Source organism: Hippopotamus amphibius, chromosome 2, assembly GCF_030028045.1.
Source record: "Hippopotamus amphibius kiboko isolate mHipAmp2 chromosome 2, mHipAmp2.hap2, whole genome shotgun sequence".
NCBI lineage: Eukaryota > Metazoa > Chordata > Mammalia > Artiodactyla > Hippopotamidae > Hippopotamus > Hippopotamus amphibius.
This window is the reverse complement of record NC_080187.1, coordinates 184,563,959-184,576,083: the sequence shown is the minus strand read 5'-3', so window position 1 is coordinate 184,576,083 and position 12,125 is coordinate 184,563,959.

Below are 12,125 nucleotides of genomic sequence, written 5' to 3'. Positions count from 1 at the left end.
CGTCCGAGGCGTCCTTTATATCCTCCGGCCGGGAAGCCCCACCCACCGCGGCCAGCTGCCGCGGTTATTGGGGCGGAGCAAATTCCTTTCTGGCCAATCACCTTCGGGTTTTGCTGCCCGGTTAACCGCGCCGCCCTCTGAGTGGGTAACTGCACCGCCTGCCAGGGGCCCAGCACGCCCGCTGATTGGTTCGGCTAGCAAACCTGGCAGGAGTGATGCAACGGCAGGGAAGGTTTCCCCAGCCCAGGCATGCAGCAAGGGCGCCTCAGATTGCGTCAGGCGGTCGGCAGTGGGCACGGATGCGGGCACCAGTCGTCTCCCCGGCAGCCCCTTTATGGCCTGGACCCTTAAAGAACAATGGGGGGCGGGCCCCAGGAGGGTATCTCTCAAGCAGTCCTTCCAGTGCATCTGGCCGAGTCACTGCCACCCCAGGCAGCACGGACTCATTACCAGGTCCGGTACAGGACACGTCCAGAAGGAGCGTTCTGGGCGACGTAAATGCCCGTCTCTGGGGCTTTGCCTGGGAGCACGTCCTCTGGAGAAGCTGTTGGAGGCACCTCTGCATTCCGCACAGGTGCCTCACGCCGTTGACGCGCGTGAGCAAATGGAGAAACTGAGTCACGGGGCTGACAAGAGTTTCTGCAGAAGCTGCAAGACTGAGTCAGACGGGGCGACCAGAGCTTGCGGGCCTCACGTGAGGGCTACGCCCCAGGCCAGGTGTGGGAAGCCCTGAGCCCAAATAGGCTCGGGGAAAAGCCGGTCAGAGCGCTTGGAACTGCCGTCGTCACTTTGGCCGTGGTGGCCGAACCTGCGGAGAGAAGCCATAAAGACAGGAAAGCCAGGCCAGTCCTGCCCCAAGGGGATGGGTTTAGTTACGCCCGGGAGACTTTTGCAACAATGATTGGGTTAATCTTAGGCACCGAGGTTCTGGGAGTGGAGGCCAAGGAGGGCCCCACTGAGGCCCCCGAGAGAGCTATGAGCAGCTACCCGCCATCACCCTTGGCTACTGGCTTCCCGACCCGCGGAAGGTCTGCAGGTCTCCTGGGGTGGACTCCCTAAGCAGCGGCCAGGGGAAAGGGAAACAGAGGCAGCAAAAAGCCTGCAGCTCACAGAACTGGCTCTGAGGGACCGCTGATGAGGAACAGGGTGAGCCCTCTGGCAGGGAAAAGTGGCAATATTGCTTTGCATTCGATTCTAATTAGATATTTAAACTAAAATTTATTTGCACACTTAATCATTCCAAAGGTGCCTAAGCTATAATCTCCAGTAGGAATGTTTCACTATGTTGTGTATAGTATGAAGCTAGATCTTTAAAAACAAAACAAGTTATACATTGATATTAATAAAAGAAATAATATGGAATAATATACCTAAACTGTTAGCAGAGCTTGTCACCTGAGGAGGACTTTTCATATTAAATGTAAATATTTATGGAAAAGTTGGGGTTTTTTACAAGGAGCATGAATTACTTTTCCAACTGTAAAAAATTACAGGCAAATTGTTGTTTCTGGTTATTCCTTTCTCCTTTCTCCATTCCCCACGTTCACTCTCCCCTCTTTTCTTCTTCTCTCTATGGTGTCTGCTTTAGTCCAAATGAGCACCTCCTTTGCTGCTTAGGGAAAATATCCCACCTCCATCTACCACCTTTTGTAGTGGGGTGGGAGGTGAGAAACTGGTACTAACACATTGCTGAAAGTATCTGAATTGGTACAAACAACCCTCTGAAAAAGCAGCTTGGTGATACAAATTAAGAATTATAAAATGTCCCTGCCCTTTGACCCAATACTTCCACTTCAGGAAATTATTCAAAATATAGGAAAAGCCATATTCCTCAAGATTTTTCAATGCATTGTTATTTATTATAGCGAAAACAAAAGAAAAAAGCTACCTAAGTATCCAAAAATAGCTAAATGTTTAAATATATTATGGTCAATCCACATGGTGGAGAAATACACACACACACACACACACATAGAAAATGACTTGAAAATCCTGCAGTAAATGATTAGTTACATAAATTTAATATAGACAAAATTAAATCTGTGCAGTCATTAGAAACAATTATGTACGGCTATGCTTATTGACTTGGAAACCTATCTATGATGCATATATAATTAAGTGAAAAGCAGGTTATAAAATAACCTAAAATAACTTTTTAAACTTAAAAAGTATATGTGTTTATTTCAAACAATAAAAAATAAAAGTAAAGAAAAAAATAAATAAAACTAGAACACATAAAAATGCTCAGTGATTAAGTAATAGGACTACTGAAATTTGCATTCTTTTTTACACCAATTCAGATTGTCTGGGAATTTTTTAGGAGAACATAAACCACTTATTTATAAAAAAAAGTTTAAAATAAAAATCCATGAGGAAAACAATGTAGTGAAAATGCTTATGATTGCATAGTAAGGCAAAAATGCAAAATAGAAACTATCACATGCACTATAATTAAAACCATTAAAACAACAAAAACAAGGTCATGAGGAAGAAGATGGGGGCACCATATACTATTGATGGATGGATTGGGGTATTGGGATTATGGGTGATTCTTTTCTCTATTTTGCAAGGCTTATGAAATGTAATTTTTAAGAGTCAAAATTATTTTTAAAGAGTAGTTCATGGTTCTTGGTGGCTAAGGGGCAGATAGCATATCAGAATCACCTGGGCAACATCTTCAAGACACCCAATTCTCCATCCTCCTCCCAACTGGACCAAAGCCCCAGGTTTTAATAACTCCTTTGGTGAGGTCATCAGTAACCAGCTCTTGCTCCAGGCAGAGTTACGCACTTCCTCCTCTGTGCTCCCAGACCCCTTACCTCACTTTTGTCCCTTCCACTTCATGCTTATAACAGAAACATGTATCGAGTGCTTAGCATGAGCTAGGCAGTTTGCTGAGTGCTTTTACATCCATTCTAGTTATAAACTTTGCCGCTTTGTGAGGTAAATATCATTTCACAGATGAGCAGACTGGAACACAGGAAAGTTAGGTAACCTGCCACAGTGACGCAGTAGCAAGACATATAGCCTGGGGCCCAAGGCCGGCAGTCCAACCCCAGAGCCTCCTTGTTGATGAGCATCTGACCTCTTGCCTCCCACAAACTTGAGAGCTCCCAGAGAGCAGACTTCATCTTTTAAGGCTCAGGGGAACCAACCTCCTGGAAGATTCCCTGCAAAGGTAGGTAGAAGAAATGAAGCTCTTGGAAAAGGCCAGAGCACCCTGAGGTTCAGAGGAGGAGGAATCCTGCGAGACAAGGGTTCAACCTTGACTCCCTCAAAATAGGAATCCCCACAAAAGTTGGCCCAGAGGTCTTGGCCACCTTCCCAGGAATTTGCCTCACCTGTTCCCTTTCCTTGCTTGTCCCTGCCAACATCGGTCTCCTTCCCTCCCAGTGGGACACTGCCAGGCAGTAAACCACCCTCCTCAGCTAGTTCCTCTCCAGCATCGGCAGCAACCATCCCATCTTTCCTCCTAAAATCCCCTCAGGGAGGAGCTGCAGATGTCACGCCCACAGAGGCATCAGGTCACAAGAGGTGACAAGAGAGTATGGCCTCCACCTTGTAGAGTCGCACATGATGCGCACGTGATGCGCACGTGATGACTCCCTTCTGTGAAACTTTCCCAAATGAATCGTTCCTTATTATTTCTTCCGGTGGTCGCTTCTAATTTCCTTATGATCTGTTCCTTCTCCTCCTTCCAGTCACTGTAATCAGCTCCTGGTGTTAGTGGGCGCCACTATCTGAAGCAGGGGAAGGGTGTGTGTTAGGAGACGGGATCATGTGAATTCATTATGCTAAATCATGAAATTGCTTCATGAAGCTGCCCACAAGCCGGGCTTGTGCAGATTTGAGCCTAGTTCCACCACTTACCATCTGGGTGGCCCCAGGCACCCTGTCTCTGGTCCTCAGTTTTCTTAACTGTGAAACTGAGAATAACAGTACCTACCTGGTAGGTTCTGAGGAGGACTGAAGGAAATAACACCTGGCATGTGTGAGCACTCAATAATGTTACTCATTTTTACTCCAAATTTTTCACTTTTCATTTTATCCAAGGTATAACCATGGTCTGTGGTGATATGGTGATTTATAATCAGTATATATGAGTTTTGTTTTATATATATATATATATATATATTTTTTTTTTTTTTTGGCACATGGGCTTAGTTGCTCCGCGGCACGTGGGATCTTCCTGGAGCTGGGATCGAACCCGTGACCTCTGCATTGGCAGGCGGATTCTTAACCACTGCGCCACCTAGGAAGCCCTGTTATATATTTTTTAATAAGCAGCTAATCTAGTAGTAAACTGTTTTCCTCAGTACTGTGATCCACTCTAGCAAATTAATTGAACCCAACAAGAGGGCCATGGGAATCTCTGATCTACAGCCATTCAGTTAGAAGGACAGGTAACACCTGGACGTGCAATTGGCATCTGAAGTGGGAGCAGTCTTGTGGGATTGATCTGTGCGATCTGATGCTATCTCCAAGCAGGTAGTGTCAGGCTTGAGTTAAATTATAGGACACCTAGCTGGTGTTGCAGAATTGCTTGATGTGTGGAAAACCCCCAGGTCTGATATCAGAAATGAAATAGCACTGGTAGGGGATTGAGAGTAGAGGAGATTCACAGAAGAGTGTGTTTTCCTTTGCCTTGCCTCTCAGTCTGACAAAGCTCAGAAGAACTGAATGGGTCAGGAAAGTGACCAAGGTAAGTATTTTTGATTCAGCAGAGGAAACCTCCAGCTATCTCACCCTCCATTCTTATACAATTCACAGATTGTACCAGCAAATAGGATATTAAAGGAGATGTTAAAAGGCAGAACAGGTGATAGTCTGCCCTAAGCACACTTTTTTAAATTGGAATATAGTCAATTTAAATTGAAATATAGCAATATTGTGTTAGTTTCAGGTGTACAACAAAGTGATTCAGTAATATATATATATTTTTCAGATTATTTTCCATTATAGGTTATTACAAGATATTGAATATATTTCCTTGTGCTATACAGTAAATCCTTGTTGCTAACCTATTTTATGTATAGTAGTTTGTATCTTTTAATACCATACTCCTAATTTCCCCTCTTTCCCCTTAGGTAACTATAAGTTTGTTTTCTATGTCTATGAGTCTGTTTCTGTTTTGTATATAGATTTATTTGTATTATTATTAGTTATTTACTTATTTATTTATTGGCTTTGTTGGGTCTTCATTGCTTCACGTGAGCTTTCTCTAGTTGCAGTGAGTGTGGGCCACTCTTCGTTGTAGTACGCTTCTCATTGTGGACGCTTCTTTTGTTGCGGAGCACAGGCTCTAGGCGCGCAGGCTTCAGTAGTTGTGGCACACAGGCTTTATTGCTCTGCGGCATGTGGGATCTTCCTATGTCCCGTGCAGGGATCATACCCGTGTCCCCTGCATTGGCAGGTGGATTCTTAACAATTGAGTCACCTTGTATTATTTTTTATATTCCACATATAAATGATATCACATGTCTTTCTCTATCTGACTTAGTTAACTTAGTATGATAATCTCTAGGTCCATCCATGTTGCTGCAAATGGCAATATTTCATTCTTTTTATGGCTATTATGCCATTGTGTAATATATATGTACAAATCTCACATCTTCATAAACCAGTTGTCTGTTGATGGGCACTTGGATTGTTTCCATGTCTTAGCCATTATAAATACAGCTGCTGTGAGCATTGGGGTGCATGTATCCTTTCAAATTATAGGTTTTTTTTTTCCGCATATAAGCCCAGGAGTGGGATTGCTGGATCATATGGTAGCTCTATTTTTAGTTTTTTAAGTAACCTCCATACTGTTTTCCATAGCAGCTGCACCAGTTTACATTGCCACCAACAGTATGGGAGGGTTCCCTTTTCCCCGCACCATCTCCAGCATTTATTATTTGTACACTTTTTGAGGATGGCCATTCTGACCAGTGTAAGGTGATACCTCATTGTGGTTTTGATTTGCATTTCTCTAATAATTAGTGATGTTGAGCAACTTTTCATGTGCTTGTTGGCCATCTGTATATCTTCTTTGCAGAAATGCCTATTTAGGTCTTCTGCATATTTATTGATTGAGTTGTTTGTTTTTTTGATATTGTGTTATATGAGCTGTTTGTATATTTTGGATATTAACCCTTTGTCGGTTGCATTGTTTGCAAATATTTTCTCCCATTTTGTAGGTTGTCATTTCATTTTTTTGATGGTTTCCTTTGCTGTGCAAAGGCTTTTGTTTGATTAGGCCCCATTTGTTTATGTTTGCTTTTATTTCTTTTGCCTCAGGAGACTTGATCCAAGAAAATATTGCTATGATTTATGTCTGAGAATGTTTTCCCTATATTCTCTCCTAGGATTTTTATGATGTCATGTTTTACATTTAGGTCTTTAAACCATCTTGAGTTTCTGTATATGCCATGAAGAAGTGTTCTAATTTTGTTGATTTATATGCAGTTGTCCAGCCTTTCCCACACCACTCACTGAAGAGACTATCTTTTCTCCATTGTATATTCTTGCCTCCTTTGTCATACATTATTTGACTGTAGGTGTGTAGGTTTATTTCTAGGCTCTCTTTTCTGTGCCATTGATCTACGTGTCTGTTTTTGTGCTGATACCACACTGTTTTGATTACTGTAGCTTTGTAGTATTGTCTGAAGTCTGGGAGGGTTATGCCTCCAACTTTGTTCTTTTTTCTCAAGATTGCTTTGGCAATTCTGGGTCTTTTGTGATTCCATATAAATTTTAAGATTATTTGTTCTAGTTCTGTGAAAAATGTCATGGGTATTTTGATATTGATTGCATTAAATCTGTAAATGGCCATTTTAACAATATTAATTATTCTAATCCAAGAGCACAGGATATCTTTCCATTTCTTTGAATCGTCTTCACTTTCCTTTATCAATGTTTTAATAGTGTTTGGCATATAGGTCTTTCACCTCCTTGTTAAGTTTAGATTAAGTTTATTCCTAGGTATTTTTTGGCACAATTTTAAACAGGATTGTTTTTTGTTTTGGTTTTTTTTTTTTACTTTCTCTTTCTGCTATTTCATTGTTAGTGTAAAGAAATTCAAGCACACTATTAATAGAATAGTTGCTTGAGCAAAGAGAGAGATTTTCTTTGTATGCTTGGGGAAGAGGGGAGTCCTAAAATAAACAAACGAATGAATATATAAAACAATCCACAATCTATGAGGGGCTATATCTCCTACAAACCTCTGAAGAATAAATGGTATCCTCAGGTCCTTGGCCCATGTGCAAAAGGGACATAGGTCTCACCAACTCTCTGGCAAAAGGATGGGAAGGAGTAAGCTGAATCGCTTGATATAATCCACCTCAGAAGAGGGAGAGAAGAGAAGACAGCTGCTCTGCTGGTTATACCAACTGAATCCAGAGCCAAGGAGGGGGGATGCCTACTTGGTCCCCTGCCCACAAAAGCAGGGACTGTAAGGGTTCACTCAGGTCCTGGCAAAGGGGTGCATGGGATAGTGGGAAAATCTGGCTCCCTGCCCATTTCTAGTTGCCAAGGAGGGAGGAAGACACAGATGATAGGGCCCCCTGGGGTATTCAGACCTCAGGCATAGTCCTGGAAGGGGAGGGGCCCGGGCTCCAACAGAGGATTGCTCCCTCTCCCAGTTCCAAGAAGAAAGAAAGAAAGGTGTAGTTTGTGGGAGCAGATAGTGGCTGGCTCAAGGCTGAGGAGAACTGCAGTGGGGAGCACTTCAGTGGAGCGACAGGGCTGCACAGAGGGGAGATCCATGTAGTCAAAGTTGAACATCAGATCCCATAGAAATGCTGGAGTGTAGTAGACCTGGCTTTAGAAGAGAACCTAGAAAAACAGCCCATGTGGAGAAGTATGACTACACAAAATGGGGCTGACTGTGGGGTCAGACTCTGAGAGCCAAGGAAGTAAAGCCCCTTAAATGACAGCAGCAGAGACACCACTCTCAGGGGCCTACTGCAAATAGGCAGAAGATCTCAGAACCTTTTAGATCTCTTTTATCAGAGAGTTAGAAGAGGAAGCACTGAGCAAAGGGAGTCACTGGTGGAGGTGAAACTGAACAGTCCGGGCCTAGAAGGATGCGCCTGGCCCCAAAATCTTCCACTGTGGGAAAGGGAAAACAATCCTTGGACAGGTCAAGTGGCACGCACCTGTCTGCTAACACCGAGGGCCTTCTTTGCCTCTAACCGGAGTCAGGAGGAGAGATCACTGGAGACAGACAGCTGGCCATGCCTGCCAGCACTTTGGCTCTGCCCTGCAGGGGGTGCCATGACACAGGACAGGCTTGGGCCCAGAGCCGACCTGTTGCTAAATCCAGACTCCTGAGATGCTAGTTACCCATAGCCGCAGCTGGCTTATTTTGGACCCTGAGTCATGGCCTGAGAGGGTCTTTGGGGATGAAGGGAACATGTTGAGCCCATTCCTGGCCAGAGTGCTAACATGTGCAGGGCCAAAAGCCACTTGTTGCAGATCTTCAAGGGGGAGGGGATTCTTGAGGACTTGGGGTCCTTCCCACAGCCTGGGTCTTCCTTCCACTACTCCCCACATCAGAGGAGGCTGACCTAGACTAGTGGTGCTCCTTAAAGACAGGGACACAAAGAGAAAAAATGGTGGAGGCAACCCTGCATCTCAGCTGCCTCCCTGGTCCTAGGGCTACTGCTGGGACTATCTAGCCAGACTCCAAGCTCCTCTCTAGCCGCCCCCCATCCTGTGGGCTGGGATTGTGAAAGCTCCCAAAAGTGGTTTGCTGGCATACATTTTAGAAGGATTAACCAGCTTGTGTGTGTGGTGGGGGTGGGGGGTAAGTACTCGTTGCTCGCAAATGTTTTCATACACTAACTCATTTCAACCTCATAGGAATGTGTAAGAGGTATTACGATCCTCAAAGAAGTTAATTAACTAGAAGGCTAGCTTCCTTGGGCAGAGACCATGTTTTCTCGCCAGTGCCTGACATATAAAAGGTGCTCAATCAGTGTGGAAGGAATGAAGAGATGGATGGACGTGTCCCAGGTCACCTGGCAATGAGAGGTGGTGCTGTAACGGAGCTTCAGCCTCCCAACTCAAATCCAGTGCCCTTTCCAGCCCGTCCCCCTTTCCCTTCCATTCAAGGTGCTGGCAGGGATGGGATGGCGCAGAGGACCGCGAGGTGGGGAGGCCGCTGTCTGCAGGGACAGCTCAGAGTTTTGTAATGGGCCGCGCTTCTCTGGACACCCAGAAACGTATTTAGGGGATATCATCGCTCTGAGCTTTCTCCAGTTTACTCCCTCTGCTTTGGGGCCCGGGGCCTGGAGGGAGCTCTGCGCAACAAAGATGCCCACTGAACTCCCGTCCAGCTGCCCCCTCCTCCGACTCGTCCCTGTGGCCCCCAGGGCTAAGAAGGGCTGACCGCGAGCCTTGCGGGGGGACGGCGGCCCGAGTCCCGGCTCAGCCCCGCGGCCGCGCAGCGCCCCCTGGTGCTGGGCAACGGGGCCCGGGCGGTCCCGCCCGCTGGCCCGCCGGCGACGCCGGCTTCCCGCGGCCGCGGCCCGGCGCGGGCTCCCAGGCCAGGGGCGGGTTTCGGGGCTGCAGGAGGCGGAGCCGAGCGGGCGGGGAGTCTCCGAGAAACTTGCGGCCTTCGGCGGCTTCCCGGCCCGGGAAGTGAGCCGGGGTCGGGAGGCCGCAAACAGGAAGTCGGGCTGTAACAAAGAGCTGGGGGGGCGGGGAGCCGCGGGACCTCCGGGGCGCCCAGGGCGGCGGCAGGTGGAGGGGCTGACCCCGGCCAGCGCGTCGCACCTGCCTCTTCCGCCGCCGCTCGGGGCTCCAGGCCCGCCGGGATCCGGCCGTGCCGTGCGCCCTGGCCGCGAGGGAGGGCGCGGCCGCCTGGGGGAGGCCGCTGGGACCTCCCAGGCGCATCCTCTCCCCGGGAAGGGACACTCACAGTTCCCTGAGTGAATCACTTCCATCCCTTCCCGGAATGCAGCGGGCCACGTGGGGCGGATGGCTGGGTCGGCATCCTGCGGACCCGTGGGGAGAGGCGGGGAGAGCGGCAGGGAAGGGAGAGCCCTGTGGGTCCCCGTGAGAGATGGAGCATCCGCACGACCTGAGTTTAGTGACCTAGTGGTCTTGTCTAGCCTCGGATGGAGGGAGGTAGGAACCACTGTCTTTTATTTCCTATCCCCTGACCAGTCTGGCCCTGAGGCAGGGGAGGGACCCCTAGCTGAGCCAGCAGCATAACAGCATTCCTCCCTTCTTCACAGCCTCTCTCTGCCTTGCCCCACAATGACATCCAGGTAGTTACCAGCCAGTGGGCCCTAGAAAAGCAGCTGTCCTCAGAGCTGGAGGTCACCATGGGGTCAGACTTGTCCTTTAGACAGGGCACTGCCTCCCGGCTAAGGAACTGCTAAGCTCTGAATTCTCTTGTGAGTTACCAGTGCAGATTAAACATGGGTATTTGCTAAGCCATGGAGAGCACTTCACAGTGAGTCTGGAGCTATCATCTGACCTTGTTTCTGCCAGGCCTAGGACCCCTCCTGTATACCTGAACACTCCATCAGGAAAGTCTTGGGTACCTTACCTATGAGAAGGGGCTGGACCCTCAGGGAGTGACCTGGAAATCCTAGAGAGAGAAGGGCTTCCAGTGTGGCCTGTTCACACCCCAAGTGCCTGGCCCAGCTTTTGCCGTGTCACTAGAGGTGGAACCTGGCACCAGCTACAGGTTGGAGCTGCCCAGACCAAGTCCATGAAAGGATCCCCTCTTTCCCCAGAAAGCTGGTGTGGTATCAGAGCTGGGGAGTGGGTTTAGCCAGCCAGCTCCCCTCCAGGGCTCTCATCTCTGAGGAGCTGGCAGCCCGTGCAACCCAGCACAGCCTGGTGGTGTGGACGTGCAGGCCCGCGGGTGTCCTACCTGTCCCCCACATGGGAGCCTCGTCATCTCGCCTTCGTGTCCCAGCCCAGTTTCCCCCGCCCCCCAGGGCCCGGGAGCTGCTTTCCTGTTTCATTTTGGGCAGGAAGAGTGAGGTCGTGTTGTTCTTCCCCCTGCTGCCGGCTCAGGCTGTGGGAACGGTTCCCTGAATGCTTTCCTGTTTGATACCCTGTGTGTGCAGTGAGGGAAACAGGGAGCAATGGGTGAGGCGTGCAACGTGTGCACTTGGGTGAGTGTGGATGAGCCTAGGTCTCTTACCCTCTTGTCTCTGGCATAAGCACCCAGATTAGAGGCGGCCATGCTGTGTGTGTCAGGGAGAAAGAGGAAAAGGGAGGCAAGTAGCGCTGCATATACTTGGACTCCATTGGGAGCATCTGCTGGGTCTATTTTGCTTCACTGGACAGGCTGAGAGCTGGGAGCATCTGCTCAGTTTTTTGTCAATAGCTCATTTTTTTGACACTTGCTCTCCATGGGGTATTTTTGTGGCTTTAGAGAGAAGGCTGTGACACCCTAGGGACCATCTTATGCCTTAGAGAAGCTAGCCGTGAAGTAGAGATTGGAATTCCCTCAATAGTTCCTCCTCCCCTCTCTACAGTCTTCAAGCAACTCCAGCAGCTCTGGGCAGACCAGGTGCCCAGAGCCAGCTCTCTTGCCCAGCTGCAAGGAGGACAGACCCAAGGCAAATCCCCCTGGCACAAAGACCAGTGCCCTGCCGGGGCTTAAAAATGAGCAGGGTGCCAGTCCATCTAAAACCCTGCAACAGCGGGAGGAAAGGCCCAGATGTCATCATCGTCAGAGACTCCTGTTCTCTGACAAGAGAATCCTTTTGAAAAGAGGAAAACAAGCAGGATTGTCTCCTTCCCCTAAATTCCTGTATCCCCCAGGCTGACTAGGGTGTCCATAAGCTTTTTCAGACTTGAAGAGAGAAAGGGGGGCTAGATTCAGGTCAGGGGGCATATCCCCCAAGGAATGGTGGGAGCATGAGGGAGAAGGGGGACTGCAGCCAACCTCAAGCCGTAAGACAGCGGAGGCTGGCCCAAGCTGGTGACTAAATGGGTGAGGCCAGGTTCCCCAAGGACTAGAAGAGGACAAGGGCCTGGAGCACCGCAGACCAAGCCCAAGTGCATGCACAGGTGCCAGGGGTTCTGGGGGGCAGCCAGCAGCAATATGCGAAGGGGAGTCAGAAGGATTCCCACTCTGCCATCACAAAGACAGGACCCAAGAAGTCATAAAC